This window comes from Garra rufa, unplaced genomic scaffold, assembly GCF_049309525.1.
Source record: "Garra rufa unplaced genomic scaffold, GarRuf1.0 hap1_unplaced_001, whole genome shotgun sequence".
Taxonomy (NCBI): Eukaryota; Metazoa; Chordata; class Actinopteri; order Cypriniformes; family Cyprinidae; genus Garra; species Garra rufa.
Genome location: NW_027394276.1, coordinates 6133134 through 6150570, shown reverse-complemented (window position 1 = coordinate 6150570; position 17437 = coordinate 6133134). Strand labels below are relative to the sequence as shown.

General features: G+C 39.4%; 14 non-coding genes across 14 annotated transcripts; all 14 read left to right on the top strand.

Annotated features, from left to right (window-relative positions):
- Window positions 1-5039: 5039 nt before the first annotated feature.
- LOC141303495 (5S ribosomal RNA) lies at window positions 5040-5158 on the top strand. Its single transcript, XR_012343475.1, has one exon. It is a non-coding gene; the product is annotated as a 5S ribosomal RNA (ribosomal RNA).
- Window positions 5159-5242: 84 nt separating this feature from the next.
- On the top strand, window positions 5243-5361 carry LOC141303026 (5S ribosomal RNA). Its single transcript, XR_012343010.1, has one exon. It is a non-coding gene; the product is annotated as a 5S ribosomal RNA (ribosomal RNA).
- Window positions 5362-6162: 801 nt separating this feature from the next.
- LOC141303013 (5S ribosomal RNA) lies at window positions 6163-6281 on the top strand. The gene has a single exon (XR_012342998.1). It is a non-coding gene; the product is annotated as a 5S ribosomal RNA (ribosomal RNA).
- Window positions 6282-6365: 84 nt separating this feature from the next.
- Window positions 6366-6484, top strand: LOC141303041 (5S ribosomal RNA). The gene has a single exon (XR_012343025.1). It is a non-coding gene; the product is annotated as a 5S ribosomal RNA (ribosomal RNA).
- Window positions 6485-6568: 84 nt separating this feature from the next.
- Window positions 6569-6687, top strand: LOC141302958 (5S ribosomal RNA). The gene has a single exon (XR_012342943.1). It is a non-coding gene; the product is annotated as a 5S ribosomal RNA (ribosomal RNA).
- Window positions 6688-6771: 84 nt separating this feature from the next.
- On the top strand, window positions 6772-6890 carry LOC141304101 (5S ribosomal RNA). The gene has a single exon (XR_012344066.1). It is a non-coding gene; the product is annotated as a 5S ribosomal RNA (ribosomal RNA).
- Window positions 6891-6974: 84 nt separating this feature from the next.
- Window positions 6975-7093, top strand: LOC141304098 (5S ribosomal RNA). Its single transcript, XR_012344064.1, has one exon. It is a non-coding gene; the product is annotated as a 5S ribosomal RNA (ribosomal RNA).
- A 753-nt stretch (window positions 7094-7846) lies between these two features.
- Window positions 7847-7965, top strand: LOC141304097 (5S ribosomal RNA). The gene has a single exon (XR_012344063.1). It is a non-coding gene; the product is annotated as a 5S ribosomal RNA (ribosomal RNA).
- Window positions 7966-14447: 6482 nt separating this feature from the next.
- Window positions 14448-14566, top strand: LOC141303001 (5S ribosomal RNA). The gene has a single exon (XR_012342986.1). It is a non-coding gene; the product is annotated as a 5S ribosomal RNA (ribosomal RNA).
- Window positions 14567-14650: 84 nt separating this feature from the next.
- On the top strand, window positions 14651-14769 carry LOC141303072 (5S ribosomal RNA). The gene has a single exon (XR_012343055.1). It is a non-coding gene; the product is annotated as a 5S ribosomal RNA (ribosomal RNA).
- Window positions 14770-15570: 801 nt separating this feature from the next.
- On the top strand, window positions 15571-15689 carry LOC141303636 (5S ribosomal RNA). Its single transcript, XR_012343615.1, has one exon. It is a non-coding gene; the product is annotated as a 5S ribosomal RNA (ribosomal RNA).
- Window positions 15690-15773: 84 nt separating this feature from the next.
- Window positions 15774-15892, top strand: LOC141303083 (5S ribosomal RNA). The gene has a single exon (XR_012343066.1). It is a non-coding gene; the product is annotated as a 5S ribosomal RNA (ribosomal RNA).
- Window positions 15893-16693: 801 nt separating this feature from the next.
- On the top strand, window positions 16694-16812 carry LOC141302989 (5S ribosomal RNA). The gene has a single exon (XR_012342974.1). It is a non-coding gene; the product is annotated as a 5S ribosomal RNA (ribosomal RNA).
- Window positions 16813-16896: 84 nt separating this feature from the next.
- LOC141303071 (5S ribosomal RNA) lies at window positions 16897-17015 on the top strand. Its single transcript, XR_012343054.1, has one exon. It is a non-coding gene; the product is annotated as a 5S ribosomal RNA (ribosomal RNA).
- Window positions 17016-17437: the final 422 nt, after the last annotated feature.

Genomic DNA, 17437 nt, shown 5'->3' with positions numbered 1-17437 from the left:
GATGACAACAGCATCCCAGCGGTGCAGCCAGTGTCGAATGTCCAGTCTGACCACAGTGCCCTTCTGCACCCAGTCCCCGAACAGGTTCTCCAGGAAGGACGAACCACTGTCACTGAAACAATATAAATTCAGCATGTGTTCTTTGTTTTTTTAACATTAAATGAATGACAAATTTTATCAGGGTATATGGATGTGTTATTACCTACCGACAACAGTTGTTATCTGCATATATGACAGTTGGTGCAGGAGCCCTAGCTCGTTCAAAGCGGCCCATCAGACCTTTGGCCATACGGCTGTAACACCCCTCAGACTCAGCTGCCACCACCACTGTGGTCAAGAACTGGCCCCACTCGTTCAGCACACTGGTGACATACTGCATGGTGCCCTGACCATCACCATATATCTTCTTAAGGACCTGGAAAACACAAAGCAGAACATTCATTTGATAAGATCTAACAATAACCTGTCTGTCCAATATAATTTATATGAATTACAATGCATGTACATTTTGTATCCATCACATTTGAACACTGAACAGTGAGGCCAAAGTCCCTTATTCAAAACAATAAGCTGGCTCAAGTCACTTTAAAGTGACTAAATAAATATTAAGTCTGCATAACTTCATGAATTGATACAATACACATACCTTTCTTGTACCATCAATGCAGAGGATTTCTCCAGTCACACTGAGGATTGAGGCTCTGTACACAGGCATCCTCTCCATCTCCATGATCATGTGTGCACGCCTCAGCACACGGGCACAAGGAAGGGGAGTCCGGGGCAGAGGAGGGGTGTAAGTACCAGCAGCTTTGACAAAGGACAGGATGCTCTTCTGAGACGATGCAGATCCAGCTGTGTGGGCTTCATACAGGAGAGTCTGGTACAGGTCACGGCGCTCCACATACCACTCATCATGTCCCTGCTGCAGCACTCTCTGGACTTTGTTCATGGACACACTGTTGACCCTGTCATTCAGAAGAGTAACCACTCCTTTGTCAATAGCACGCTTCCCACACAGTATGGCAGGAAACATGCTTCTGATGGCCGGGGCCAAGTTCATCAGAATCTTGGGACTGTGTGCCAGCCAAATGTACTGCTGAACATGATGACTGTCCTCATCTTCACTGTCTGCGTCACTATGTGTCTTACTCACTGCCCGCCTCATCTTTTCACAATGTGAACACTTCAGCTTCTCTGTCAACAGGGTGTAATTGTACTTCATCCCACACACTTGCCTGGCATAACTACCAAAACCTTTCTTTTCAAGGTATTCACCTGGTGGTGCAGGGCAGTTGGAGCTAGGGCAGCGGATCTTGGCTTGCATCACACCAACTGGGCGCCAGAAGAAGGCAGGGGTTGTGAAAAATGCCATCATGTTGGGCAGTCCTCCCTTGACAGAAGTAGGAATTGGGGGTGGGTGGAACTGCATCTTCTCCTTTAAAAGCCTTCTCTCCACAATATCTCCTTTGGCATTCTTGTACCTGGAAGGCCTCTCAAACAGACCATACATCTCATCACATTTCAGCCACTTGATGTTAGGAGGAGCTATACCATTGGCTTGTGTAGATGGAGGTGGATGCTCCCAGTATTTCTGCCAGCCCTCCAGCAAGATGTTACCAGTTTCTGAGGCAGAGGTGTCAACAGGGGAAGAAGGTCTTCCCTGAGATGTGCTGAGGCTGTGGGAAGAGTCCTGACTCACAGCCGGTGTGAGCTCTCCCCAGGTGGTCAGCTGTGTGGAGACCGCTACCTCAGACTCTTCAAGGACAGTCTCTGTAGAAAAAATCAGACAAAATGTATTGAGCACATTGCTTAAGATGTGAATATAATGACAAACACAAGCATTATCACAATAAACAAAGTTTGTTTCTATTTTCCATGTTATCAGATCTTATTTTAGAGAACACAAATTATATTTAATACAAACATTTTAGTATAGAGCTGCTACAAAAAATATAGGCAATAGTGTAAACAAATATTGTAATATAATAAAAAAATCTAACATATCACATATACAAATTAAATAGATTTTTGTATGTGTTATCTAAATGCCAAAAAAAGCATTTAGGCATTAAATCTGTTACACTGAAAAAGGGGCAGCTAGCTTGATAATATACCTCACCCTGCTGAAAATTAAAGTGAAATCCAAAACCTACTGTCGTCATTATCAGTGCCATAAAATGTGTGATATTTCGGCAGTGTATTTAGTCAGATGTTTGAAATACATCAGTAAGAAAATGTTATATGAATTTCAAAATAGAGTTATGCCGTGTTAAATGTTAATTACCAGCAGCTGCCAACAATTCAGCATCACTGGCATAGTCAGGATCCTGCTGGAACTTAGAAAGGGTAGATTCAGCCTTCTTTCCTTTGTCTTTCCTTGACTCCTGTTCATGCAGAAAATAAAGAAATTATAGAAAAACACATACAGAGTTGTATTGTACCACATAAACACAAGTACTTACACTGTTACCACTTCCTATGTCTAAAGCACAAGCTTTTGTGCAGAGTAAACATTGATGATTTTACTATTGAAGGTGCATTAATATGTGCCTAACTTATTTACACATGCACTACATTTTTTTTTTATAAACAAAACAGTAAATATAATTTAATCTCAGTTAACGGGTCAAAGTTACCTCCAAGTGTTTGTCAAGATGAAAGGTGACAGGCGGGAACTCTCTGGCATACTGCAGCAATCGCTCCTTTTGCCACTTTAGGAGATCGTTCTTCTCACCCTTCTGGCAATATTCAGACAGCAGCCATATGACCCAGCCCACATCATTTTCGAGCAGCCACCTGAAAGACTGTCCTGCATATTTGCCGAATGTGACAACTAGCTGGCCTTTCCACATTTCCCCTCCAGCTTTCTTTGCAGCAGCCTCCGCCTTTTCAGAATCCAGACAGCTGGGGTCTACTGCTTTGCTGGGGGCCACTGCCACACTCTTAGCTGCATCCGTACACTGCAGCTTGGCCTCTCCCTGCCTGTACAGACGGATGCATGGGTACAGGTGCTGTTTTTGGTGGCTGCTCAGCTGCTGTTTCAGTGAGAAGCTTTTCCCACACACTTCACACACATATCCCTTTGGACCATGAAGCTGCATGTGCCGAGTCAGGTTGGACTTCACAGAGAAACTACTGCCACATACACTGCACTTGTGTCCCTCCAAATCCATGCTTTTTTATCTGTTGTAATAAAACAGAAACAGATTCAGATTAGTTTCTTCTTTTCAAACTGTACAGGGGACTAAACACTGGAAGACCAGGAGATGCAAAACATGTACACAAGTAACAGTACTGCTATTACTATTACTTAAATTAGAAGTAAAAAGGTATTTTGTAAAATAATAGTAATAAAAAAAATACTACACAAGTACTGAGTAATCTTTATGGATGTTATCTGATTTACCTTTTAATGTGATATTTCATGTGATTAGCTAAAAGTTCAAAAGGTAATGGTTTTATCATTTTAGACTATATTTTTGCTTGCCTTGTGTTTTCAGTGTTTTAACATGTTATTGACTGTTAATGACTTATCAGTTACTACAAAAATAGACAAAATAGTTTAGATTAGTGGAGATAGCCGGACAAAACAGCCCTAAACGATTTAAATGTACAGTAAGTAGTCAATTCCAACAGGACAAACTGGCAAGTGACAGTAACGTTAGTGTTACTAGCCACAGGTAAAATCTACCTGTATTTGGATAGTAGGTTAGTCCTAATGTCCAGCCCTGATTGTGTTTGGGTATTTCCAAAGTATTTACTTTTTAGTAAAACATTACAAAGACTATAAAGAATTACTGCAGTTTACGATTCATGTTAGTAACTTAGTTAGATGGGCGATTATATTTTCGCTATTAATGCTTTTAAAACTTTAAAGTTAATAGCTTTGTAATTACTGCACGTAAATCCATGCAGGAAAAAAAAAAAACTGTTAGAAAGCATTTCTGGAGCTGGAGAATATACTGGACTTACCTCTTGTTTGCCGTTACCGATCTCACTGTTACCGATCTCAGTCCATTGATGATAGTACGGTTGTTTACGCTTGTCACTCACATGATGCACTTGATCCGGTCCGGCCATCTGATTGGTGGGTTGAGGAAGCAGCCGGCTCAACAGAGCTCAGTGATTGGTTGATTGAGATGCTCAACTTGCTCAACGGCGCTCAATGATTGGTCAATAATTGCTCAGTATAGGGACTTAGAGGAGAGTGCGCCTGGGAATACCAGGTGCTGTAAGCTTTTGCCTTTTCTTCACTATTTATATAATATGCTGGCTTTTAGAAAGACGTGTTTTACCGCTCTATTTATTACAATCATTTACATGTATTATAGAGTTTTAAGTGTTTTACATGTTTTTTAGGCCATTTTATTACTCTTAACATTTTAAGTGTATGTGTCTTTAATAAATGGATGGTTGGCCTGTCATGTGACTAGACACATGACAGGAAGCAGGAAGTACAACTGTATAAGAGAGCAGCATGACAAACAAAGGACAGTCACCAAACTGTTGGATTGAGGAGTTGCTAATTTTAGAGCTCACCTTTCCATTCACCACCTGCAAACTTTGGATTACACTTTCTGTGGATTGTATATACACTGGTGGACACTCACATTGGACTTATCAACACACTGGGGTTCTTGGACTGTTTTTAGGGTATGGACAAATGAACTGTATTCTTTTAACAGAGTTTACCTGTTTTTAGGGTATGGACAAATGAACTGTATTCTTTTAACAGAGTTTACCTAGTTTTATCGTGTTGTTTTAAAGTCTTTTATGTGAACCTTGTAAATACACCAAATCTATTTAAACCAATTTTCTTTTATGTCTCATTCTTTTAACCACTAGTCATCTCTCACAGTTAAATCTGACCCCATTTTAGTCTTGTAACTCGGCTGATAAGGCCGATTGTTACACTTTTATGGGAGACCGCCTGGGAATACCAGGTGCTGTAAGCTTTTGCCTTTTCTTCACTATTTATATAATATGCTGGCTTTTACGGAGGCTGATCTTTAAATAGCCCACTTTTTGGAGCAGCCCTCGCTTATGGCCATACCGCGCTGAGAGCGCTCAATCTCGTCTGATCTCGGAAGCTAAGCAGCGTAGGGCCTGGTTAGTACTTGGATGGGAGACCGCCTGGGAATACCAGGTGCTGTAAGCTTTTGCCTTTTCTTCACTATTTATATAATATGCTGGCTTTTACGGAGGCTGATCTTTAAATAGCCCACTTTTTGGAGCAGCCCTTGCTTATGGCCATACCGCGCTGAGAGCGCCCGATCTCGTCTGATCTCGGAAGCTAAGCAGCGTCGGGCCTGGTTAGTACTTGGATGGGAGACCGCCTGGGAATACCAGGTGCTGTAAGCTTTTGCCTTTTCTTCACTATTTATATAATATGCTGGCTTTTAGAAAGACGTGTTTTACCGCTCTATTTATTACAATCATTTACATGTATTATAGAGTTTTAAGTGTTTTACATGTTTTTTAGGCCATTTTATTACTCTTAACATTTTAAGTGTATGTGTCTTTAATAAATGGATGGTTGGCCTGTCATGTGACTAGACACATGACAGGAAGCAGGAAGTACAACTGTATAAGAGAGCAGCATGACAAACAAAGGACAGTCACCAAACTGTTGGATTGAGGAGTTGCTAATTTTAGAGCTCACCTTTCCATTCACCACCTGCAAACTTTGGATTACACTTTCTGTGGATTGTATATACACTGGTGGACACTCACATTGGACTTATCAACACACTGGGGTTCTTGGACTGTTTTTAGGGTATGGACAAATGAACTGTATTCTTTTAACAGAGTTTACCTGTTTTTAGGGTATGGACAAATGAACTGTATTCTTTTAACAGAGTTTACCTAGTTTTATCGTGTTGTTTTAAAGTCTTTTATGTGAACCTTGTAAATACACCAAATCTATTTAAACCAATTTTCTTTTATGTCTCATTCTTTTAACCACTAGTCATCTCTCACAGTTAAATCTGACCCCATTTTAGTCTTGTAACTCGGCTGATAAGGCCGATTGTTACACTTTTATGGGAGACCGCCTGGGAATACCAGGTGCTGTAAGCTTTTGCCTTTTCTTCACTATTTATATAATATGCTGGCTTTTACGGAGGCTGATCTTTAAATAGCCCACTTTTTGGCGCAGCCCTCGCTTATGGCCATACCGCGCTGAGAGCGCCCGATCTCGTCTGATCTCGGAAGCTAAGCAGCGTCGGGCCTGGTTAGTACTTGGATGGGAGACCGCCTGGGAATACCAGGTGCTGTAAGCTTTTGCCTTTTCTTCACTATTTATATAATATGCTGGCTTTTACGGAGGCTGATCTTTAAATAGCCCACTTTTTGGAGCAGCCCTCACTTATGGCCATACCGCGCTGAGAGCGCCCGATCTCGTCTGATCTCGGAAGCTAAGCAGCGTCGGGCCTGGTTAGTACTTGGATGGGAGACCGCCTGGGAATACCAGGTGCTGTAAGCTTTTGCCTTTTCTTCACTATTTATATAATATGCTGGCTTTTACGGAGTCTGATCTTTAAATAGCCCACTTTTTGGAGCAGCCCTCGCTTACGGCCATACCGCGCTGAGAGCGCCCGATCTCGTCTGATCTCGGAAGCTAAGCAGCGTCGGGCCTGGTTAGTACTTGGATGGGAGACCGCCTGGGAATACCAGGTGCTGTAAGCTTTTGCCTTTTCTTCACTATTTATATAATATGCTGGCTTTTACGGAGGCTGATCTTTAAATAGCCCACTTTTTGGAGCAGCCCTCGCTTACGGCCATACCGCGCTGAGAGCGCCCGATCTCGTCTGATCTCGGAAGCTAAGCAGCGTCGGGCCTGCTTAGTACTTGGATGGGAGACCGCCTGGGAATACCAGGTGCTGTAAGCTTTTGCCTTTTCTTCACTATTTATATAATATGCTGGCTTTTACGGAGGCTGATCTTTAAATGGCCCACTTTTTGGAGCAGCCCTCGCTTACGGCCATACCGCGCTGAGAGCGCCCGATCTCGTCTGATCTCGGAAGCTAAGCAGCGTCGGGCCTGCTTAGTACTTGGATGGGAGACCGCCTGGGAATACCAGGTGCTGTAAGCTTTTGCCTTTTCTTCACTATTTATATAATATGCTGGCTTTTAGAAAGACGTGTTTTACCGCTCTATTTATTACAATCATTTAAATGTATTATAGAGTTTTAAGTGTTTTACATGTTTTTTAGGCCATTTTATTACTCTTAACATTTTAAGTGAGTGTGTGTCTTTAAAAAATGGATGGTTGGCCTGACATGTGACTAGACACATGACAGGAAGCAGGAAGTACAACTGTATAAGAGAGCAGCATGACAAACAAAGGACAGTCACCAAACTGTTGGATTGAGGAGTTGCTAATTTTAGAGCTCACCTTTCCATTCACCACCTGCAAACTTTGGATTACACTTTCTGTGGATTGTATATACACCGGTGGACACTCACATTGGACTTATCAACACACTGGGATTCTTGGACTGTTTTTAGGGTATGGACAAATGAACTGTATTCTTTTAACAGCGTTTACCTCGTTTTATCGTGTTGTTTTAAAGTCTTTTATGTGAACCTTGTAAATAAACCAAATCTATTTAAACCAATCTTCTTTTATGTCTCATTCTTTTAACCACTAGTCATCTCTCACAGTTAAATCTGACCCCATTTTAGTCTTGTAACTCGGCTGATAAGGCCGATTGTTACACTTGGATGGGAGACCGCCTGGGAATACCAGGTGCTGTAAGCTTTTGCCTTTTCTTCACTATTTATATAATATGCTGGCTTTTACGGAGTCTGATCTTTAAATAGCCCACTTTTTGGAGCAGCCCTCGCTTACGGCCATACCGCGCTGAGAGCGCCCGATCTCGTCTGATCTCGGAAGCTAAGCAGCGTCGGGCCTGCTTAGTACTTGGATGGGAGACCGCCTGGGAATACCAGGTGCTGTAAGCTTCTGCCTTTTCTTCACTATTTATATAATATGCTGGCTTTTACGGAGGCTGATCTTTAAATGGCCCACTTTTTGGAGCAGCCCTCGCTTACGGCCATACCACCTTCGGCGCACTAGAGGGAGCTAGTGAGTTGTTTACAAGGTTTGGCTGCAGTAGGGAGAGAAAGGCTCTCCACCATTTTGTGTTTTTTGTTTGTTTGTTTTGCATCATTTAATTAGTGTTTTATTTATTTTTTTTGTCAGTTTTATAACCACCTGACAGCAGCAGTTTGCTGGCTGGAAGGTGGTTAGTATTTTTTTTTCTTTTTTGATAAACAATGGATGGATTTATGGCAAACGACTTTGGACTGGCTGGAGAGACAAGCATGGTTAACGATACTGGACTGGCGGGAGAAACTGGAATGGTCAATGACACTGGACTGGAAAAAGGACAACGACAACGAGCTGGACCTAATTTGGAAAGAAAAGGAGTTTTGGAAAAACGGAGGTATTTGAAAGAAGCAACGGTGATTATTAATGTGGAAGAGGCAAATGACGCAAAAGGGGTGGACGTTATCAAAGCTGTGGCTGAACAGATCGGAGGAGGAAAAATTTTAGCGGTGCGACCAAGACAAAGCAAAGAATATGAACTGACTCTGGAAAAAGAAGAAATGTGTGACGCTTTGATGGATGGACTGAAAATAAAAGGGACAGTATGTGAGGTAAAAAAACTTCAAAACAGAGACTATGTTGTTTCTTTCATGCATTTGCCTGTCTACTTGGATGATGAAGAAATTTTAGGAAAATTGAATGGATGGGGTGTTCTACCCGTGTCAAAAATGAAACGAAGGCTGTATCCGGGCACTAACATTGAGGATGGTACAAGGTTTGTTAGAGTGAGGTTCCCAAGAGAAGTTGTCTCCCTCCCTTACAGCACAAAGCTGGAAACAGCTGAAGGGCCGCAATATTTCCGGGTGATGCATAGCCACCAGGTGAAGACCTGTCGGTTGTGCATGAGCCCGGAACATCTAATGAAAGATTGCCCTGATTTTAAATGCCACAAATGTGAGGAGAGGGGGCACTTCGCACGGGACTGTACTGCGGTTAAGTGCCCGGAATGCCGAAAGATCTTAGACAGATGTGAGTGTTGGTTTGGGGAAGAGGAGGGAGGTACAGAAATCCAGGTGGATGGGCAAATGCATGAAAGAAACAGCAAGCATGACGGAAATATTGAAAAAGAGAATGCAACAGAGAGTTTGCAGCAACATGAAATGGAAAAAGAAACAAACAACGAGAAGGACAGAGAAGGCGAGCAAAAGGAGGAAAATAGCAAGCAACAAACACTACAAGGAACTTTAACATGGACACCAATGGAAATAACTTCAACTTTTAAAGATTTTCTGGATGAGGTGGATAAAGAGAGACAAGTGGAAAAGAAGCAAAACAAAGAAACAGACAGTGAAGAAGAGGAAAACATGGAGGACATGGGAAAGGACAGAGTGGAGAAACCAACAAGAAGACGGACATTAAAGGTAACACCAAATGTGGAAGTTGCAAGAAAAACAATTATGAAAAAGGGACGAGTAAAATGTTTGAACCGATATGAAGTACTGATGGGTTTGGAGGAGGACTGAGAAGATGGTTTTTAAATGTTTACCACTTTTTTTAATGGTTTTAAATTGTGTGACTTTTAATGCAAGAGGGCTGTTAGATTTTAAAAAATTTGAAAAAGTTAAAGAAAAATGCAAGAGAGAAGACATCATTGCACTACAGGAAACAAACTGGAGGGATGATTTAATGAATGATTTTAAAAAAAGATGGGATGGAGGTGTTTTATATAATAATGGAGATGGAAGGCTGGGGAGAGGAGTGGCATTTTTAATGAAGGAAGATATTTTTAAAGTAAGCACAATTATATTTAAGGACAACGTGGGGAAATGTATGGTAGTCAAAACAAAATATGAAGAAAGAGATTTGATTTTAGTAAATGTACATGCACCGGGGGAGGAGAAGGCAAAGAAAGAGTTCTTTAATGTTTTAAGAAATGTTCTTAAGAAACATAGAGATATAATAATGATGGGTGATTTTAACACAGTTTTTAGTAAACAAGACATGGCAGAAGGAATGGTTTTTAAAACTGACAGAGGGAGAAAAGAATTAAAAGCTTTAATGCAAGAAAATAATATGACAGATGTTTGGAGAGAAAGAAATGAAAAGAAAAAAGAATTTTCAAGAAGACAAATAGTGGGACATTTTTTATGCCAAACCAGAATAGACTTTATTTTATGTACGAGAAATGTGGAGAATTTTATTGAGAAGATTAAGTATGAAGAAACAAGTTTTAGCGATCACAAGTTTTTATTTTTTATGGTGGACGGGAGTAAAATGCAAAGGGGGCCGGGAGTATGGATTTTAAATACACAGGTTTTAAAGAATGAAGATTATGTTTCAAAGGTTAAGGAAATTATAGCAAAAGAAACGAAAAATGGAATGTATGAAGAGGATAAGAGAATATGGTGGGAGAATGTAAAATTTCTAATCAAAAAATTTTCAATGAAATATTGCAATTTAATACAGAAATGCAAGAGATACAAAGAAAAAGAAATACAAGAAATGTTAGGAATGGAATTGAACAGAGAAAATAAAGACATACAAAAGATCAGGGAAATGGAAGAAAAACTGAAAGAAATAGAAGAAAAAAAGTATGAGGGGGCGAGGCTAAGAAGCAAAGCCAAATATGTGGTGGAGGGAGAAAAATGTACCAAGTTTTTTTTTGACCTGGAGAAAAAGAGAGAGCAAGCCCAGATGATAAAAGAAATAAAAGGGGTGAAAGGGGAAATTGTGGAAGGGAATGAAAAGGTCTTAAAAGAAATACAAACTTTTTATGAAGATCTGTTTAGCTCAAGGGGTGTGGAAGAGGAAAAGACAAAGAAACTGTTGAATCAGATAAAAGCAAGAGTAAGTGATGAGGATAAAAAAGAATGTGACCAAGAAATTAGGGAAGAAGAGATTGAAAGAGCAATAAATCAACTGAATAAAAAGAAAAGTCCAGGTATAGATGGTTTGGGAACTGAATTTTATTTATGTTTTAAAGGAGTTTTAATAAAGGTTTTAAATGAGGTTTTTAAAGAAATTTTTGAAAAAGAAGGTATTAATGAAAGAACAAGCATGGGGTTAATGAAACTGATATATAAAAGGAAAGGAGAAAAAACTGATTTAAAAAACTACAGACCAATTACAATGTTGAACACGGATCTTAAGATTTTAGCAAAAGTTTTAGCGAATAGATTAAAGGAAGTATTGCCAAGCATAATTAAAACAAATCAAGCATACGGTGTAAAAGGAAGGGACATAGCAGATATAACGATGAGTATAAGAGATGAAATATGGTATATGAAAGAAAAAAATGAAGAGGGATATGTAATTAGTCTAGATTTTGAGAAAGCTTTCGATAGGGTGGAACACGGGTATTTATTTGAGGTTTTAAGGGTTTTTGGTTTTGGGGAAAATTTTATTAAATGGATTGAGATTTTATATAGGGGTGCTCTAACAAGAATAAAATGCAATGGGTTTTTAACAGAATGTTTTAAAATCACTCGATCAATTAGACAGGGTTGTCCACTTTCAGCATTATTATATTCACTTGTATCGGAACCATTAGGATTGCTTATTAGACAGAAAGAAGGAATAATAGGGATAGAAATAGAAGAAAATAAGACAGAGGGAAAAGTTTTTCAATATGCTGATGACACAACAATAATTGTAAAAGGGAAAGAGAGCGTGCAAGAAGTTATGAAGGTTGTAAATGAATACTGTAGAGGGTCTGGAAGTAAAATAAATGAAGACAAAACTGTATACATGAGATTTGGTAAAGCTGGGGATTTAATGGAATGTTTTAATTTCAAGGAAGTGGAAGAAATGAGGATTTTAGGAGTTTTAATGGGGAAGAATGAGAAGAAAGTAAGAGATGACATGTGGGAAGAAATAATAACAAATATAGAGAGAAGATTAAATTTTTGGAAATTAAGAACTTTAAATTTGAAGGGGAAGGTTTTAATATTGAATGTTTTAATGATTTCTAAGCTGTGGTATGTTTTATATGTATCTGAAATACCTTTATGGACGGAACAGAGGTTGAAGAAATCTTTTCTTGACTTTTTATGGGAGGGAAAGCCAGCAAGAATTGCATATAATACAATATTAGGGGCGGTAGAGAGGGGTGGCTTAGGACTGATGGATGTAGAACAGAGAAAAAATGCTTTAAGGGTGAAAATAGTGAAAAAATACCTGCAAGAGGATAACAAAAGTGAGTGGAAGAAAACAATGAAATACTTTTTAAACAAATGTGGTGATTTTAACATGGGGGATGGAATTTTATGGATGAAAACAAAAAATTGGATGACAGAAGGTTTACCAGAGTTTTACAGAGAAATTTTAAGTGCCTGGGGGAAGTTTTTAGCAAACATTGAGTACAATCCACACGGGAGAGAAAACATTTTAAATCAACCTCTGTTCTTAAATAACAACATTTTAAAACAAGAGAAAGAAATATTTTTTAAGAAATGGATGGGAGTGGGGATAACCAGGTTGAGAGATATTTTATATGAGTTCAAAGAGGGGTTTTTACCAACACAATACATTGAGGACACAATGGAAATGGCAAAAGAAGAATATACTGAAAAAGAAATAACAAACAATTATGAAACCATAAAAAATGCAATACCAAAAGACTGGATTAAAAGGATTGAGAGTATGGAAGAAGTGCAAACAGAGAAAATATATGTGAAATTGGGGGAGAAATTGTTTGATTTTAAAGAATGTACTGTAAAAATGTTTTATTGTGTTTTTAGAGATGGTGTTTTTAAAGAGCCGATTGTAAATAAGTACTGGGTGCAAAAATTCAGCGACTTAAAAGTAGATTTTATATGGAGAAACATGAGAGGAAGATGTGTGGAGACAAAATTGGAATGTTTGGAGTATTTTATAAGACATAAGGTGGTTTTTACTGAAATTATTTTAAAGAAAATAGGGATGGAACAAAACGCAATGTGTAAAGTTTGCCAGGAGAAAGAGGAGGGGATTTTACATATGTTTTTATATTGTAAAGAATTGGAGGCCTTTTTAAACAAATGTAAATGTGTAATTAGGGATTTGACTGTGGAATGGGATGAAAATGTAATTGGCTGGAACAGAGTGGTGATGTTGGGGTGGGAAAAGAAGTGTAATAACAAAAAGTTTATAAATCTGTGGATAATGTTGATGAAAAGTGCAATATGGGAAAGAAGAACTGTGGCTAAAAAAGAAAAAACTGTGTTGGATGTTTGGAAACTGTTTAAAAGGAAAACTGAAGTGTACATGGGAAGACTGTATCTGCATTTTAATTGTGAAAATAATTTAGATGCTTTTTATCATGTTTTTACTCCACACGTTTGTTCTGTCTTAAAAGATTTGATGTGGAAACTGCCAGAATTTGAAAGAGATTTCTGAAATTCCTGAATGTATATATAGAGAATGTGATATGAAAATGTTTTGTTTAAAGGAAAACTTTTAATCTTATTTGTATTTTAATGTTTGGAATTTCTTAATAAAAAAAAAAAAAAAAAAAAAGAGCGCCCGATCTCGTCTGATCTCGGAAGCTAAGCAGCGTCGGGCCTGGTTAGTACTTGGATGGGAGACCGCCTGGGAATACCAGGTGCTGTAAGCTTTTGCCTTTTCTTCACTATTTATATAATATGCTGGCTTTTAGAAAGACGTGTTTTACCGCTCTATTTATTACAATCATTTACATGTATTATAGAGTTTTAAGTGTTTTACATGTTTTTTAGGCCATTTTATTACTCTTAACATTTTAAGTGTATGTGTCTTTAATAAATGGATGGTTGGCCTGTCATGTGACTAGACACATGACAGGAAGCAGGAAGTACAACTGTATAAGAGAGCAGCATGACAAACAAAGGACAGTCACCAAACTGTTGGATTGAGGAGTTGCTAATTTTAGAGCTCACCTTTCCATTCACCACCTGCAAACTTTGGATTACACTTTCTGTGGATTGTATATACACTGGTGGACACTCACATTGGACTTATCAACACTCTGGGGTTCTTGGACTGTTTTTAGGGTATGGACAAATGAACTGTATTCTTTTAACAGAGTTTACCTGTTTTTAGGGTATGGACAAATGAACTGTATTCTTTTAACAGAGTTTACCTAGTTTTATCGTGTTGTTTTAAAGTCTTTTATGTGAACCTTGTAAATACACCAAATCTATTTAAACCAATTTTCTTTTATGTCTCATTCTTTTAACCACTAGTCATCTCTCACAGTTAAATCTGACCCCATTTTAGTCTTGTAACTCGGCTGATAAGGCCGATTGTTACACTTTTATGGGAGACCGCCTGGGAATACCAGGTGCTGTAAGCTTTTGCCTTTTCTTCACTATTTATATAATATGCTGGCTTTTACGGAGGCTGATCTTTAAATAGCCCACTTTTTGGAGCAGCCCTCGCTTATGGCCATACCGCGCTGAGAGCGCCCGATCTCGTCTGATCTCGGAAGCTAAGCAGCGTCGGGCCTGGTTAGTACTTGGATGGGAGACCGCCTGGGAATACCAGGTGCTGTAAGCTTTTGCCTTTTCTTCACTATTTATATAATATGCTGGCTTTTACGGAGGCTGATCTTTAAATAGCCCACCTTTTGGAGCAGCCCTCGCTTTTGGCCATACCGCGCTGAGAGCGCCCGATCTCGTCTGATCTCGGAAGCTAAGCAGCGTCGGGCCTGGTTAGTACTTGGATGGGAGACCGCCTGGGAATACCAGGTGCTGTAAGCTTTTGCCTTTTCTTCACTATTTATATAATATGCTGGCTTTTAGAAAGACGTGTTTTACCGCTCTATTTATTACAATCATTTACATGTATTATAGAGTTTTAAGTGTTTTACATGTTTTTTAGGCCATTTTATTACTCTTAACATTTTAAGTGTATGTGTCTTTAATAAATGGATGGTTGGCCTGTCATGTGACTAGACACATGACAGGAAGCAGGAAGTACAACTGTATAAGAGAGCAGCATGACAAACAAAGGACAGTCACCAAACTGTTGGATTGAGGAGTTGCTAATTTTAGAGCTCACCTTTCCATTCACCACCTGCAAACTTTGGATTACACTTTCTGTGGATTGTATATACACTGGTGGACACTCACATTGGACTTATCAACACTCTGGGGTTCTTGGACTGTTTTTAGGGTATGGACAAATGAACTGTATTCTTTTAACAGAGTTTACCTGTTTTTAGGGTATGGACAAATGAACTGTATTCTTTTAACAGAGTTTACCTAGTTTTATCGTGTTGTTTTAAAGTCTTTTATGTGAACCTTGTAAATACACCAAATCTATTTAAACCAATTTTCTTTTATGTCTCATTCTTTTAACCACTAGTCATCTCTCACAGTTAAATCTGACCCCATTTTAGTCTTGTAACTCGGCTGATAAGGCCGATTGTTACACTTTTATGGGAGACCGCCTGGGAATACCAGGTGCTGTAAGCTTTTGCCTTTTCTTCACTATTTATATAATATGCTGGCTTTTACGGAGGCTGATCTTTAAATAGCCCACTTTTTGGAGCAGCCCTCGCTTATGGCCATACCGCGCTGAGAGCACCCGATCTCGTCTGATCTCGGAAGCTAAGCAGCGTCGGGCCTGGTTAGTACTTGGATGGGAGACCGCCTGGGAATACCAGGTGCTGTAAGCTTTTGCCTTTTCTTCACTATTTATATAATATGCTGGCTTTTACGGAGGCTGATCTTTAAATAGCCCACTTTTTGGAGCATCCCTCGCTTATGGCCAGACCGCGCTGAGAGCGCCCGATCTCGTCTGATCTCGGAAGCTAAGCAGCGTCGGGCCTGGTTAGTACTTGGATGGGAGACCGCCTGGGAATACCAGGTGCTGTAAGCTTTTGCCTTTTCTTCACTATTTATATAATATGCTGGCTTTTAGAAAGACGTGTTTTACCGCTCTATTTATTACAATCATTTACATGTATTATAGAGTTTTAAGTGTTTTACATGTTTTTTAGGCCATTTTATTACTCTTAACATTTTAAGTGTATGTGTCTTTAATAAATGGATGGTTGGCCTGTCATGTGACTAGACACATGACAGGAAGCAGGAAGTACAACTGTATAAGAGAGCAGCATGACAAACAAAGGACAGTCACCAAACTGTTGGATTGAGGAGTTGCTAATTTTAGAGCTCACCTTTCCATTCACCACCTGCAAACTTTGGATTACACTTTCTGTGGATTGTATATACACTGGTGGACACTCACATTGGACTTATCAACACACTGGGGTTCTTGGACTGTTTTTAGGGTATGGACAAATGAACTGTATTCTTTTAACAGAGTTTACCTGTTTTTAGGGTATGGACAAATGAACTGTATTCTTTTAACAGAGTTTACCTAGTTTTATCGTGTTGTTTTAAAGTCTTTTATGTGAACCTTGTAAATACACCAAATCTATTTAAACCAATTTTCTTTTATGTCTCATTCTTTTAACCACTAGTCATCTCTCACAGTTAAATCTGACCCCATTTTAGTCTTGTAACTCGGCTGATAAGGCCGATTGTTACACTTTTATGGGAGACCGCCTGGGAATACCAGGTGCTGTAAGCTTTTGCCTTTTCTTCACTATTTATATAATATGCTGGCTTTTACGGAGGCTGATCTTTAAATAGCCCACTTTTTGGAGCAGCCCTCGCTTATGGCCATACCGCGCTGAGAGCGCCCGATCTCGTCTGATCTCGGAAGCTAAGCAGCGTCGGGCCTGGTTAGTACTTGGATGGGAGACCGCCTGGGAATACCAGGTGCTGTAAGCTTTTGCCTTTTCTTCACTATTTATATAATATGCTGGCTTTTACGGAGGCTGATCTTTAAATAGCCCACCTTTTGGAGCAGCCCTCGCTTTTGGCCATACCGCGCTGAGAGCGCCCGATCTCGTCTGATCTCGGAAGCTAAGCAGCGTCGGGCCTGGTTAGTACTTGGATGGGAGACCGCCTGGGAATACCAGGTGCTGTAAGCTTTTGCCTTTTCTTCACTATTTATATAATATGCTGGCTTTTAGAAAGACGTGTTTTACCGCTCTATTTATTACAATCATTTACATGTATTATAGAGTTTTAAGTGTTTTACATGTTTTTTAGGCCATTTTATTACTCTTAACATTTTAAGTGTATGTGTCTTTAATAAATGGATGGTTGGCCTGTCATGTGACTAGACACATGACAGGAAGCAGGAAGTACAACTGTATAAGAGAGCAGCATGACAAACAAAGGACAGTCACCAAACTGTTGGATTGAGGAGTTGCTAATTTTAGAGCTCACCTTTCCATTCACCACCTGCAAACTTTGGATTACACTTTCTGTGGATTGTATATACACTGGTGGACACTCACATTGGACTTATCAACACACTGGGGTTCTTGGACTGTTTTTAGGGTATGGA